At 31.4% G+C, this 13,182-nt stretch overlaps 1 protein-coding gene across 1 annotated transcript in view; it reads right to left on the bottom strand.

Moving 5' to 3' along the window:
• LOC123693587 (vesicular glutamate transporter 1) overlaps positions 1-12,431 on the bottom strand; it is a 50,502-nt gene extending 38,071 nt beyond the window's left edge. The window contains exons 1-2 of the mRNA XM_045638750.1: positions 12,302-12,431; positions 38-196 (exon numbers count right to left, since the gene is read on the bottom strand). The gene's annotated coding sequence lies outside the window, so the exon portion shown is untranslated. The remainder of the gene's footprint in view (positions 1-37; positions 197-12,301) is intronic.
• Positions 12,432-13,182: the final 751 nt, after the last annotated feature.

The raw sequence follows: 13,182 nt of genomic DNA, 5'->3' as shown, positions 1-13,182 counted from the left end.
TTATGTGATGAAAAATGAATTTTTAAAGAATACTTACATTTTTTCAGTCGCCAGGCGTAGCAGATCCGGGGTAGCGTCTGTCGCTCGTAGCGCGTCCCGCGCAGCTCAGCGCTTTGCTACGGCTGCGCGTCACCTCCTCCTCCATTGGTCGATACCTTCAGCTAACTGGAACAACAGCCGCCAATCGCAGCCTCAACTGTAATGGGGCGGGGTTTTGTAACATTTCTGAAAATTTTCAGGAACACTAAAAGTACATAGACGTCAACCCCATCAATGTTTCCACCCGGATTTGCAAACGGTTCGAATATTAAAACTTATACAGTTGCAAAGCTTCCTTTACACGAACTGAATATTGTAGAATTGCTGCTGTTTCAATTTATTTTGGATTAAAATTTAGTGCCTAGATTTATCATTTACACGAGTAGTATTGAATAAATAAGTAGGTAAATATTAAATATTAAAGGACTGCTTATACGATATGCTTAAACAATAAATATTTATTAAAGCCTTCATGAATTTCAAAACCTAAACTGCTTTACATTAATTTATGTAATTACACGGGCTTACGTTTTCCCGTTAATCAAGTTTATGTAAATATATCCTGTTAAATAAATATATTAAATTCATGCCACGCATTTCTATACAATATGACGATTCTGATTTTATTTTTCCTGTTTTCATTACAGTTCATACTTTATCTTTAAAAATACTGGCGTCATTATTATTGATTGTAAAATTAACAAAAACTCCCAGCGTATTTAAAACATTAATTAGATCACCCTTTGTTTGTACCTCGGTTTTAGATTTTTATAACTAAGTAGCTTACTATTTCTGAGTATTGGCTAGTATGAAAAAACATATAAAACATATACAGCTTTTACTGAAGATGTAGCTTTCAATTGCTGAAAGAATTTATCTGCTCAATTAGTAATTTTTGTGTTATTTAAATCGAAACATACAATCAAATATGTATATGTTACCGGAAATGTATGAAATCAAGGAATTGTATACAATTCCTAGGAAATGTGTACAATTCCGATACCATTTAGGAAATGTATAAAATATTGTTTAAAAAACTATTTAATGCATGCATATCCTAGGAAATGTATAATCTTCCTAGGAATTGTATACAATTCCTATATCGTATTAGGAAATGTGTAAAGTAAATGCTTTCTGTAATAAAATACGTTGTTATTTTTTTATTATACCTCTTATTGATACAATCGGGTAACAGTCATACCGTAAAATTGTAATAATATTATGTTCATCTTACTAATTAACATTTTAAAAATCAACTATCTAATTTTTAACGTAAATATCACAAAATCAACTTATATTATTTTATTCTTATAAAATCAAATTTTCATTTTTCAAGTTATCAGTTCCCTCGTCCCGCTGTCCTCGCGTATATTTGGCGCAGTCGGATTGTACAATCCGCCGTATTACATTACGGCTAGCTGTTTTAATATGCCGAAAATTCGTTTTTTTCCAAAATTCTACAAAAAGACGGTCGCGAGCCGACGGAGCCCCACTTCGTGGGGCTCCTATTTCTGTGTAGTTTTAAAAAAAACACGAACCTAACCGAACCCCCTTATCCAAACCAAAAATTTCTGATTACGAATTATCGGCATAGTTAATACAAAATGCCGACCGTTTGTAAACGGCCAGATTATATACAATACTACTACATATACTTGCCTACGACATATCAATATCTTAAATGTTTTACATTTCCGATAGCTATTTAGGAAATGTATAGATTTCCTAGGAAATGTGTATAAAATAATTTATTTCACACATTTCCGTACGATTTTAGGAATTGTATACATTTCCTAGGAATTGTATACAATGACGGATTACATACATTTCCGGTAACATATATATATTTTAATCTAATTCATGCTTAAAAGTCAATGCCCTATTTATTACGAGTTCTGAATATTTCAAAAGATTTCAATATCAAATTTCAACAACAATGCTTTGAAAGCTAAGTACTCACATAATGAAGTATTTTCGGTTTTCAGTAACAAAATTAAAGTTTTATTGTGACCTTTTCACTATTCAGTTAAATAAACTATTTAAAAAAATAGAAAAAAAGTTGCTACTTAGGAAAATAATATAAAAAAGAGTCGTATTTGAATAATAAAATAAATAAATTAAACCGTATTAAATTTAGCCGTCGTATAAATTGAAATGGATACACCCATTTAAATACACGACTAGATATGCAAATGAAAACGGAAACACGTAAAGGGAGTAACCAAAAGGGTTTCAAATGCGACTCAAACAAATCGCTCCCCGTTTGCTGATGCGAAGATCAGCAATATCGCAGACTTCATTTCACGGCCAGAGGAGTTCGCAAATGAAGTTTCCCCGGTCCACCAGACGCCCTATGGAAATCATGGAAATCGATCCTTTAATATAATGTCCTCATCATTTTTTGTGCATTGTTAAGTCGACTTTTTATGAACTGTTTCATTCATTGTTATGCGCAATGATAGAAACAAAAATATTTCACAATAGGAAACGTTAAAACATTCTAGTTTACCAATTTATAACAAAACTTTTTTAAAGTGAAATTGGTGAAAATAAATACAGAATGTAAAAGAAGAACGCATTTAAACCAATTTATCGGGTTGTACGTTCGTTTTAAAATCGATTCATATTAAGATTGTTTCATTGAACAAATGTTTCAAATCCGTCGCTTTTATTATATTATGTATATTATGTATATTAATAATACCAAAGTTTAGCTATCATTTGTTGTCAATCTAAAGATTATAAGTAGTTTTTTGGAATTTCATATTCATTCCATAAGTTCATATGGGGCCATCCATAAAGTACGTCACACGTAAAGAGGGGGGGAGGGGGTCGAAAAAGTGTGACAATGTGTGACAAGGGGTGGGAGGGGTCCTAAGTTTCGTGACATCACATTTCAAAATCTAGAGGTACTAATTGCTTGTTAATAAACTAATCGTTTAAATTTATTTGTTGACAATTTATATTTATCTATTCAATGCCTATTCATTAGTTTATTTTTTTGTTATTGTTTCAAATATTTGATATTATGTTGATTTCATAAAAAAAGTACTTAATTTAAATGGAAATAAAACTAATTTCGGAACTGCTGTTTTAAATTTTAATTTAATGATTTTTCGATGTTAAATTGCAAAACATGTGACGTCACACTAGGGAGGGGGGGGGGTCTTAGAAATGTGACCACCTGTGACAAGGACGGGGGGGTGCTCAAAAACTCATGAAATTAGTGTGACGTACTTTATGGATGGTCCCTATTTGCAAAAACCAAATGATTGTCATCCAATATCAAGCCTAGCTAAGGATGAATGACATTTTTTTATATACTAAAAGAGATTTTTAGTCGAATAATGGAATAAAGAGTATGTAATGTTATGGAAAAATTAAGAGTACTTAAAAACGTTATATATGTAGGTAATGCTTGTAATCATTAAAGTCCAGCAATAAATACGTCATGCTTTACATAATAACTTGAAGCAAACTTCGCTTGACAAACTGCTCCGACCCTCCCCAAGCCGTTCTGATTAATGCATTCTTTCATAACTTGAAACGTCAGCGGGGGGCAAAACGCAATCAAGTTAAACATTTCTAAAATTGCTGACCGAGTTACTTAGAGCTGAATTATCACCAGTACAATTTTTATTCAAACGTCGTAAAAAAGAGGACCAATTTACTGTGGTACTTAACTGGATTAATTGTCAAGTTTAGTAACTCAGACTCAACCACAGACACAATAGAAAGTCTATTGTGTCTGGGACCGATCGGGCCGCTTGGGGCTCAATGGGTTAAATATCTAAATAATATTTATAGGTTTTCTTTTACGTATACTATTTCCGTAAACAGTAAAACACTCGAGAATAGATGATAGAATATCAAATTTAGGTATACTAGTATTTTTATTTTTGTTGAAGCAAAAATTTTAAAAATGATTTGTACGCTTTTTCGCTTTTTCACTAACTATTGTTTTGGGCCGTAAAAAATATTCATTTTGCATAACAATCACTATTTTAAAAACTATTAAATTTACAGAAATGGTCTGATTACTGTTTTATTATATGTATAGATTTACGAGTAGAGAGATAAAGGAAAGTCGTATTTAGCTGTTATATTACTCAGGAACGGCTTGATGGATTTAATTATTTTCCTTTTTTTTATTTGTCTGCGCTATCTTATGCAGAATAACTATTATGAAAAGGGAATAATTGCAGAGATCTAAATCTACTCCGGTGGAGCCGGGGCAAGAGGTAAGTAAGTTATTAAAAGAAAAAAATAAATACCTAATGGACGACAAGACAATTAACGACATATTGTGTGCCACTCGAAGCATCAATTCTAAATTCAATCAAATTATTAAATTTTATTTTCTACTATCCAGTAACTTTCGAAGTCAAAATAACAGCTGAATGTGTCTTAATAAGATTTTTTTTAATTTTATTTGAATAAAGATTCAAAACATTATGTCTTTTTTTACCAGCCAGTTGCCTTTCCAACCAACAAAATATTATGTCTTTTTTAACAGCCAGTGTTTTACTAATGTTTTAATTTTTTATTGTTCGTTCGCACAGCAATTATTAAAAAAATAAATATGTTTTTTTTACAATAATAATAATCAATACAAAATTTTCAATATATTTTACACAAGTTTGAAGTACTAACGTGCAAAGAAATGTTGCCATAATTCGACTATGAAAAATTTAAAAAAAGAACATCTACATTTTTTTTCTGATAGCCGGCTTGCTATTACGAAGTATGACCTACCAGTATAAATGTATCTATTCGCCCTCTTTGATCATACAATAGCAATAGTTAAAAATTGTAATTATTAATGTTGTGATATATTATTAGTAATAAAATCACTGGTGAGTTCGTATCAATATTTAAATTCGTTCTTCGTTATTCTTTCGTCAAAATTTGCAATATTATCCTTTACTTTGAATTTCCTACAAAACAGTGTCGACGGCATCTGATCGATAAGGGATTATAAATACTTTAAGTGCAGTTCTTATAACCTCAGTGGAAGTGGCATCGAACGAGCACTTACCGGTGATCGACCACTCGGTAACAGCATACTCAGCTCTTATCGGCTTTCAATGTGCCACTTTGCACGCTTTTTGAAACAATAAAGGCCAAAATGAACTTATCGATGCATTTTGTTGTGTCTTTGAAATACAGTTGCTGTACTTTCGACTAAGTACTTTGTAAAAAAGAAAATGCGCAATTTTTTTGTTTTTAATAAGTTTTGAATATTTTATATTTTTTTCTTTCAACGAGAATTTTAAAGCTTTATTTTCGCTTACGAATAGAAATTTGCTTATGAATTTAAGATCAACTCATTAATGAGACCGTTATTTATAAACGTCGAATTTTTGTTAACATAAACAGTAAAAAGCAAGGGTTATATTTGACTATGATCCAAATTCTTGTTTTACCCAAGTTTTACCACATACGAGTTTCATGTAAATAGTGATGTCTGTGATTTTTAATAGTCAAACACCGTGTTAGGGGACACCTCATGACTTTCAAAAGCACCTTTTTCCACTCGATTGCGTATCACCACCTCTACCTGGGGGGGTGCAATTTTCTCTTTTCCACATGCAGGATATTAATGCTCCCTCTCTGTCACACCTGCTATTTATGACTTATTAACTTCTCTGAGGTATCATAGCAACCCGCCCGCCAGCAGCTTCAACGATTTAATATAGAAAATTGTGAACTCAACCGAGAGGCAAAACAGTTTATTAAATTGTGCTGGCGATCTTGATTAGAAATACATTAAGTCGGAATTCTAGGCGTAATTTAATATCAAACCTTTTTTTGAGCTCTATATTTTTTACGCGATATCAAGATTTTTTTTTTAATCTTTTAAAATATTCGTGAAATTATTCAAGTAATAGAAAAAGTCACCAAAACCGTACTTAAGCTGGTAAATGTAAAATAGAATTGTTAAAAGCTTATTAACACGACCACATAGTATAAAATTTTCAATATTTCTATAAAACACATATCTTCCTCCGTCGATTTATTTGTGTAAGTCGTCGAAATACAAAACAAAATAGAAAATCGCTATTCCGTATCGGATTGCGATGTTTGCCAACCGATAGCTCCTTGGGGACGCGACTCAAGCAGTTTTCGCTCGCAGCGCAATAAAAATCAAGATACGATTTAAGGATTTAACCGCTTAAATTTTCTGCTATACATTGAAAGGTATCTGCTAAAATTATTCTGAATATTCTATGCAGTTGTTAAAATTTGGAGTAACAGAGAATATTCATTTTTTAGTTAGGACTTATATATTTTTTAATTATTAATTATACCTTTTTTTCTAGTATGTATAATCTAATTAGTAAGAAATTTGACTCTACCTTGAGATCTCAATAGGTACATAGGTACATTTTTTGTATGGCAGAGCAAGCAAAAGGGACAGGTGATGCACCTGATGTTCAGTGGTGACTGGTGTTGGTGAACTGCCAATAAATACTTGTACCTAACACTTGTTATAATATATTACAGGTGCTTAGCCGACCTTTTAAATACAGATACGCTGTTTTCTTAAAGACCCCAATGTTGTAAATTTTGTAATATTATTGCATTTGGCTATAAACTTGTGCAAGTTCGGACGGCGTTTTGGTTGATAATTATTGCCTCGTTGATTATTTAAAGAGAACAACGAATTTTTGGCAGAAATTCGACCTCTTTCCACGACACGGTATCAGATTTTCACAGCGTAAGTTTATGAGGAAACTATAAGTTTGGATACAGCAAAATCCTTCTGTAAAATCCTTCTGGATAAAGCAATTCTAAATTACTATCTTTTTTACTATGACAATTATAGGCCATAAAGTACGTATTGCCAATGTAACGCTAAATGCCCGAAGAAGAGGAGCAATCTAAAGTTCTCTCCTAAACCTATACTTAATGCTGGTGAATGTAGGTATTGTCTATACAATGATGATACAAAGTACAGTTTACAACGTCTGCTATGCCTACTTTTTTGAAAAATTGTTTTTTTTTATAATTTCATCAAGCATTTTTGCATATCCTCGAATACATTTCTGTGCTCTACAAAGACTAAAATCTAAGATATTTCTAAAACTATTAAATTTTTGTAAATATTTGTTCTTCTACTACCTATACCTTACACAGATCTTAGAAATAGGTATAACATGAAATTTACATAAGGAAAAATTCTTGCACAAATTGGAGTTTATCAATTTCATACACATGGAAATCTTTGAGGAGGATTTCGTCCAAGTTGAATAATCATCTGCATCACGTGCATATTGTGTCCTGCAAAAGATTTTGTAAAAAAATATTTTAGATTATCGACGTTTTTGAAACCATTATCTCCCATACATATGATCCGTCAGTTGCACTTGGACACCTGCACCACTGAACCAAATTTTGGTAAAATCTATTACTGAGTTAGACAAGACAAATACCACTTGTATCAAACAGCAAAATTTCTTCTTGAAAATTTATAGAAAGTGTTAAAACGCGATAGATATGAAAGACGGTCGTCGCGAGCGCACGAATGAAGACGCGGACGCAACGATAGTAATTAATAACACAACACATTCAAAACTCAATGTTTATTTATCAGTCTGAATATGGAAAGATGGCGTATACTGTATATGTATCTACTGTTGTAATACCATACAATTGTACAGTTATATGTTTTTGAGTCACCAGTTTTGAATCCCACGAATGCACAAACTCATATAATTTTTGCAAGCTTTTAGTTGTTGTTAGAATTTTGAATTATGACCATTGACCAGACAATCAATCAATAAATACTCAAAATGCCTCGTCATATTAATACATATTGCATAGTAATTACGGAATATGCATCACACTATGCATAGTATGTATCTGCAACACAGAAAGCTTTCAATGTATGATAATAAGCTCTGTTAATAGCATTAGCAGGTGTGCGTACGGGCGGGCCCGGAGCAGGCCCCGCCCTCGCTGCCATTGTCTTCCTAACTCACCGAAATTGAATAAATTAAAGCCAAATTTAATAACTCTATTAAGTTTCTGCCGACATAAACAACTCTTGACGTATGCTAGCCAAAACGCTATCAGGGGCGATCATTTTATTGAATTAGTTTCGGATGCTTGCCCGAGGGAAGTTAAAAGCTTTTTATATTGATTTTCCGAACCATTGTTTGATAAGTCTTTGTTGTAATCAATCAGTTTTACGGTATTAAATTAATATTAAATTTGTCATAAATTGACGTCGTAAAATGGTTGTCGCAGTATATATAGAAATGCTTTACAATTATTATAATAAATTATTTAGAAATTTAAAATCTACTTAGTTGTTAATAAAACTTGGGTGCCTTATCATATTGTATGACGTCATTAAATAATTGTGTAGTGGGTAGTCAGTTCTATTAATAGATATTAATTTTGATAAAATATGAACATAAATCATTAAAACCTGACTGGATATATTAAACCATATGTATTTTTAATTCAAGTAGATAATTATACGATTCAATACGAGTAATATAGTATATACAGGGTGTCCCACTATTGGTATACTAAGCGGGTAGGAACTTATAGTTTTGCATACACTGATCACGTAAAAAATACTTAAACAACAAAATTACGTCAAAAATGTTTTGCTAAATTTTTCCTGAAAATCCATGTTTTCTTCTCTAGCTTCGCGCAGCCGGCATATACCGCTTCTCTTATGTGAGCATTTTGTCTATGAAAACATAATCTTAAACGATAGCTCACTTGCTGGTGGCAAAGTTGGGCGGCTCGCTTGTTATGGGTGTACACATAGAGTTTTAAGAATTCATCTATTTGAAAAAAATGCGTCTGGAATTTTATAAGTATTTTTTACGTACTCAGCGTATGCAAAACTATAACCTCCTTTGAGCTTATAGTAGTAACTTTGGGACACCCTGTATAAATCTTATCAAATTACACAATTATTTTATTTAAATACACAAAAATACTCATCGTTGCTTCAATTGAGTAGGTACTTTTACATGCTAATTGCTAAGTAATACTTTAGGTAGTATAAAGATCCCCGATTTGAATAAATTACAGTTACTTGATTTTTATTTTACTATCAAACTTCAAAACTTTACTTAAACAAAAGGCGACACTACATCTATTGTTAAAATAATTGATAATTAATAATTAGGTATTCCAAAGATCCACTTATTAAAAATGCCAAAAATACTAGGATGTTGTTCACTATATATAATTTCAATAATAAATCAAACTGTATAAAATGATTTAATAATAGTTAAACAAAAACAAACTCAATATTATACGTATTTATAGTAAAAGAAAACGTTTAATCGTTACGTTTATTTTAATGAGTATAAAAGTAGAGTAATTCCCAAGAAAAGTATAATTTGGCAAAGAAAAAGGATTTTCACAATCTATGAATATTGTGCCAAATACTTTTCAAATGCATGTTTTTCAAAAAAATCAACGTGTTCAAATGTTATTGTTTTATAATAATAGGTATATTTCCGTTGTTGTCACCACACAATTTTTTAAATTCAATGGACATTGGTACACATTAATTATATAATAAGATGCGCTTGCTTCGTTTAATTCTTTAAAATGATATTCTTTCAGCATTCCATGCTTTCTGGTAGAGATTACTTTATGATACCGCTACCGCCGTGAATACCTACTTACTCAGAATTAATCACAATGATTGCTCTTTATCAAGATGTTCCTGTATAAAAATCTTCAATTTTCCAGAACGACTGAACGGCTTTGAATAATTTATGCGAAATTTGAGTTTTGGACTAGGATAATAACTGTTATAGAAATAGAGTATAATAATATTGATCTGATGTCTGTAAATTAGTATTTGTAAATTAGTCTTTGTATGAACTAAACAATTTATAATAATAGGATTATCACTAAACTGTTGAATTTTCCAGTTGAATTCAAACTAATTAAATTATATGAAAACTTGCAAAAACTGAAACTCTACCCTGTCCCTTTCATGTTTATGAACATTTTTCAAAATATAAAACAAGAATATTCTAACTTCGAATTGTTAAAAAATGTAATTATTAAATATGTAATTCAATCATAGATTTTAAAAACACTTTTACTTTTATTAGCGCCAAGTATGTTATTTCTTGCTTATTTTATTTAAAGCAAGGAGTGATTTAACTGGATAAAACTGAAAATTAATCATAGTCTTTGTTCGATACTTATGTCTTTTTTATATTATTTTGTAACTTTTGTTGCCAAAATCTAGAGTCAATATAATAATTATCAACTGCGGAAAAATAGGTTGAGGTAGTTAACAAATAAAACTTTTGAATCACCGTCAACACTTAGAGCATCTCGTTTTGTCTATGACCTGTCTCCCAGCAAGTACTCTAAATCTCGGGATAGATAATATTAATAATAAATTACGATTAACATAATATGTTTTAAATTCTACATTACCTTACATTTTTATAACTTTTCACCACGGTCCACAGTGAAACATCTCACTCCCATGGGAATTTCCTTTGACCTAACGTGTAATACCGCAGGCAATATCAAGCTTATAATTAAAGTACTTATCTAAACGCTCAACACAACCAAAAAGTTATTAGAACAAAAATGCACAAAAAGTTAATATTTTATGACAAACTAGCTTTCCACCCGCGGCATCGCCCGCGCAGTCAAAGAAAAACCCGCATACTTCCCGTTCCCGTGAGATTTCCGGGATAAAACCTATCCTATGTCCTTTCTCGGATATCAAAATATCTCTACACAAATTTCATGCAAATTGGTTCAGTAGTTAAGGCGTCATTGAGTAACAGACAGACAGAGTTACTTTCGCATTTATAATATTAGTATGGATGTTTATTAATGAACAAACAACGAAATAATTTCGAAAAAACGAATACATAAAATTTAAATATTTATTTCGTTAACTGTGTACTGTGTGTAGGCTTCTACGACGTTCTATAGTATATGCAGACAGATATTGATAGTGAAATAAATCATATGATTTAAAACTGAGATAATTTCATATCAAATGAACTTAAAGAGCTTTGCTAAAGCTTTTTCACTCTATATTAGGCTTGTTACCGCTATATAGAAAAGCTTCAATTATATCTTGTCATAAATAACGCTTAAAGTAACACTTCGCATTCGTAATCCTTCTGTGTTACGGCAAAAATACATTTTACGGTAGAAACAATTAATATTATGAAACTATCCTTCATGTGTCCTTAAGACAAGAAATTTTCCACAGATACCTCTAGTCACTAGTGGTATTCCCACAAATACCTTTTCCATGAAATACATAAAGTAACAATTTTAATAAGCCTCATTTGAAATTCATGCTTTATACATTTTATATGATATCATACTGGTATTTTAATTTATTGTATAATTATATTTAATAGATCTGTCACAACGTCTGCTCTCATTTAAAATGTTAATAATTGCTTAACTCTCATGAGACCCGCAGCATCTTCACTACGGGTAACAAAAAAGGATTTAACATTCCTTGATAACGTGCCAACTTTCATTTCAAGATGAATTTGAATATAACATTGAAATAAAAGAGCGATGAGGTGCTTTGCAACGAGTTTCTGAGAGTTAATAAAGGTTCCTGTTTATCACGAATCTTGAATTTATTCGCATTGATATTGTGCAATTAATTTTACTCTTACGTTGAATTTGGAATTGCATTCGTCTTAAAATATCAGTGTAGCATTTATTTTATGAAGAAAAAAATATTTATTTGAGTATATTTTAAAGGTAACCTAATAGATATTAAAGGTGTACCTTTAATATCTATTAAGTCAATATTTTTTTCTCAAATTTACAACTTACAACTTGTTTGCAATAAACAAAAGACATCACTACTAGTATACTAAATATCATATTAAATTTGGTAACATTATCAAATTAACATAAAATAAACGTAGCCGTAGTATTTTTTTTTGTGAGTTCATGATCTAATTATTATTCATAAGTTGCAAATTGCTAAATTTATCTTGAATTAAACAAAATACTAAACCTTACTATTGTTAATAATATCAGCAGTTTAGTAGTTTCAACTTATTTGTGCTGTGTTTTAATAAATTAAAATTTAAGCAAACCTAGTTTGAAAAGAATACAGCGTAGCTCGTAGACTACCTCGTAGCAGCCTGTTGTAGCACAAGTTATTTATTTTTATCTTCTCCTATCTCGTAAGACAAAGTATAAGGGTACATTTATCTAAAATTATTTATTTATCCCTACATTAAAAAATAAATTAAATGATTAAACTTACCTCGCTAAGAACTTTTTTGACACCAACTTCATGATACATGAATTATTATAGTACGAGAATAATTAAAACACGTCACTATACTAATCTAAGCTACTTGATGCTTATAATTACGATATTCACTAGATATGTTAAATCATTTTGATATGTTTAACTTTGATATTCTTTAGAGTGGTTGTTTGAAGTTTGCAAAGTTTGGTACTGTACCATTATTTACAAACAGCACCGGGGGACATCACTCTTAAGGATTTTATGCGTCGATAACGTGATGGTGACTTGATGCATGTTCTTTGAATTTTTGGTGTTGTTTTTGAAGTTTTTCTGCTGTTAATATAAACGATAACACCCTTAAAAGTGATGCGCCCCCGGCGAACGCGCCACGTGACTGCCGGCTTTGCACAACCTTTGTGTTTACATCCTCTGCCCCCACCCACGCCGCCACCGCATCCATCCCCGCTCGACAATTTACCGAACGCGGAAAATTCCATTTTCAAACGCTTTTCAAATAGTTTCTAGATGTTCCAGGGCAACTGTTGTTTGGAAAACAATTCATTTGTGCGTGGATAAAAATGATTAAGTTACAAAACCGATCGGTTTTAAATAAACTAGAACAGAAAATAGTAATTAGTAGAGTGGATATATTATTTCAAATAAGACTCATCAAATAAACGCCATATGAAAAGCTCAAATGTCGGGTTAATATATTTAAACAATAACATGAAGCAAAAGTAAATTTTATTTTATCGTATAGGTACTAGCGGTCCGCCCCGGGCATCGCTCGTGGTACATATTTCGCAATAAAAGGTAGCCTATGTTCTTTCTCAGGGTCTAGAGATTGTCTGTGCCAAATTTCATGAAAATCGGTCCAGTAGTTTATGCGTGAA

Source organism: Colias croceus, chromosome 8 (assembly GCF_905220415.1).
Source record: "Colias croceus chromosome 8, ilColCroc2.1".
Lineage (NCBI taxonomy): Eukaryota > Metazoa > Arthropoda > Insecta > Lepidoptera > Pieridae > Colias > Colias croceus.
This window is presented reverse-complemented; position numbering and strand designations above follow the sequence as displayed.